Raw genomic sequence first — 2,604 nt, 5'->3', positions numbered from 1 at the left:
GTCAGTCATTGACAAACTCATGACTTCTGCTGCAAAATGTACAGTTCAGATTACGGTCTGCTTGGTTGGTTGATTGGTGATGTCTTTGTGGTCATTTTGTGTCTCTTTGTGGTCATTTTAAGTGTCTTTGTGGTCAGTTTTTATGCCTTTGTGGTCATTTTAAATGTCTTTGTGGTCATTTTTTATGTCTTTGTGGTCATTTTGAGTCTTTATTGTGATCATTTTATGTTTCTTTGTGGTCATTTTTATGTCTTTGTAGTTGTTTTTAAGTGTCTTTGTGGTCATATTTTTATGTCTGTGGTAATTTTAGAAGTCTTTGTGGTCATTTGTATGCCTTTGTGGTCATTTTTTATGCCTTTGTGGTCATTTTAAATGTCTTTGTGGTCATTTTTTATGTCTTTGTGGTCATTTTGAGTCTTTATTGTGATCATTTTATGTTTCTTTGTGGTCATTTTTATGTCTTTGTAGTTGTTTTTAAGTGTCTTTGTGGTCATATTTTTTATGTCTGTGGTAATTTTAGAAGTCTTTGTGGTCATTTGTATGCCTTTGTGGTCATTTTTTATGCCTTTGTGGTCATTTTAAATGTCTTTGTGGTCATTTTTTATGTCTTTGTGGTCATTTTGAGTCTTTATTGTGATCATTTTATGTTTCTTTGTGGTCATTTTTATGTCTTTGTAGTTGTTTTTAAATGTCTTTGTGGTCATATTTTTATGTCTGTGGTAATTTTAGAAGTCTTTGTGGTCATTTGTATGCCTTTGTGGTCATTTTTTTATATCTTTGTGGTCATTTTGAGTCTGTGATAAGTTTAAAAGTTGTTGTGGTCATTTTAAGTGTCTTTGTGGTCATTTTTTTATGTTTGTGTTTTTTTTTAAATTTTTTTGGTCATTTTAAGTGTCTTTGTAGTCATTTTGAGTCTTTATTGCAATCATTTTCTTTGTATTTGTAATCATTTTAAGTCTCTTTGTGGTCATTTTTATGTCTTTGTGGTCATTTTTTTGTGTTTGTGGTCATTTTCCAGATTTTTGTGATAATTTTCTTTCTTCTCTTTGGCTGCCTCATGGCTGTTTTTTGGTTGTTGTTTTTTGGTCATTTTACATGTGATCATTTTGTGACTTTCTTTGGGCAGTTTGTGTCTCTGCATGACCAACTTGTGTATTTTGTGGCCATTTTGTGTTCCGTTGTGGTCATTGTACGTGTTTTTGTGATTGTTTTGAATCCCTTTGTGGTCATTTTGTGACTCTGTGATTACTTTATGTCTCATTTTGGACATTTCACTTCTTGTTGAGTCTGAATCATGTTGTCTCTTCTTAATGATGTTGCATCACAAACCAGTTTAATGTGTCTGGAAACGGCTCGAACCACAGAATATAAATATAATAATAGGAAAAGACAGTGTCAGACGTTATAGCGCCCCCTGTGACCGACAAACACAGACGATAATAATCCATCAAACCCTGCAGATATTCAGTCAGTTCCAGCTGAATTTATGGACTGAAACACTGCAGCGCCCCCTGCTGACTGATCCCAGCTCAGGTATTATTATTGTTCATGATGGAACACAAAGACAATAAAACACTGTTTACTTATTAATTTCAGCAAGAAAATCTTCTAGAATATTATTAAAGAAAGTAAACAATAATATGAACATTTAGTCTTTGTGGTTTTTAGTCTGTTTTTGGTTGTTTAGTGTCTTTTTGGTCAATTTCTGTGTGTTTTTCATGCTTTTTAATCACCTTTAATCATTATTTAAACTTTTTTGTTGTCATTTTGTGTCTTTCTGTGACCCTTTTTTGTCTCTTTTTGGTTGTTTGTGTCTCTCAGTGACCCTTTTATGTATTTTTGGTGCTATTTTGTGGTCATTTCAATGTCCTTGCATTCATTTTATGTTTCTGTGGTCATTTTGTGTATCTTTGTAGTCGTTTTTTTAATGTCTTTATAGTCATTTTTAGTCTCTGTGGTTATTTCGTGTCATTTTTTATATCACTGTGGTCTTTTTTGTGTCTTTGTCATCATTTTTTAATGTCATTTAAGCATCTTAGTGGTCATTTTAAGTCGCTTTGTAGTCATTTTAAGCGTGTTTGTGGCAATTTTGAGTCTTTTTGTCTTAATTTTTTATGTCTTTATGGTCATTTTAGGTCTTTGTGATCCTAATATGTGTTTTTAGTGTTGTTTTGTGTTTTTTTTGTTCTTTTATGTCTCTGTTTTGTTTTTTTGTGGTCGTTCTGTGTGTCTACACGATCATTTTGAGTCTACTTGTGATCATTTAAAAATATTTTCTTTCTTTAGTATTTTTGATCTCTTCTGTCTGTTGTCATTTTGTAGTTTTAATGTTATTTTCTGTCTCTGTTTTTTGTGTGTTTTTTGTGATCATTTTGTGTGTGTTTTTTGCTGTTTTGTGTTTCTCTTTGGTGTTTTTTGTCTCTTTATGGTCATGTTGCGTCCCTTTTATAGTTGTTTTGTATTTCTATGGTCATTTTTACATTTCTTTGTGGTCATTTTGTGGTGTTTTGTGTTGTTATTTTGTGTCCCTTTATCATCGTTTTGATTCTTTTTGTGTTCATTTTGTGTCTCTTTATAATTTATTCAATATTTTTGTAGCTATTT

General features: G+C 31.6%; 1 protein-coding gene across 3 annotated transcripts in view; it reads left to right on the top strand.

Annotated features, from left to right (window-relative positions):
• The window catches only part of znf608 (zinc finger protein 608), a 90,450-nt gene that overhangs the window by 4,421 nt on the left and 83,425 nt on the right, over nt 1-2,604 (top strand). The gene's annotated exons all lie outside the window — the stretch shown is intronic.

The sequence above is a fragment of the Amphiprion ocellaris genome, chromosome 6, assembly GCF_022539595.1.
Source record: "Amphiprion ocellaris isolate individual 3 ecotype Okinawa chromosome 6, ASM2253959v1, whole genome shotgun sequence".
NCBI classification, from domain to species: domain Eukaryota; kingdom Metazoa; phylum Chordata; class Actinopteri; family Pomacentridae; genus Amphiprion; species Amphiprion ocellaris.
This window is presented reverse-complemented; position numbering and strand designations above follow the sequence as displayed.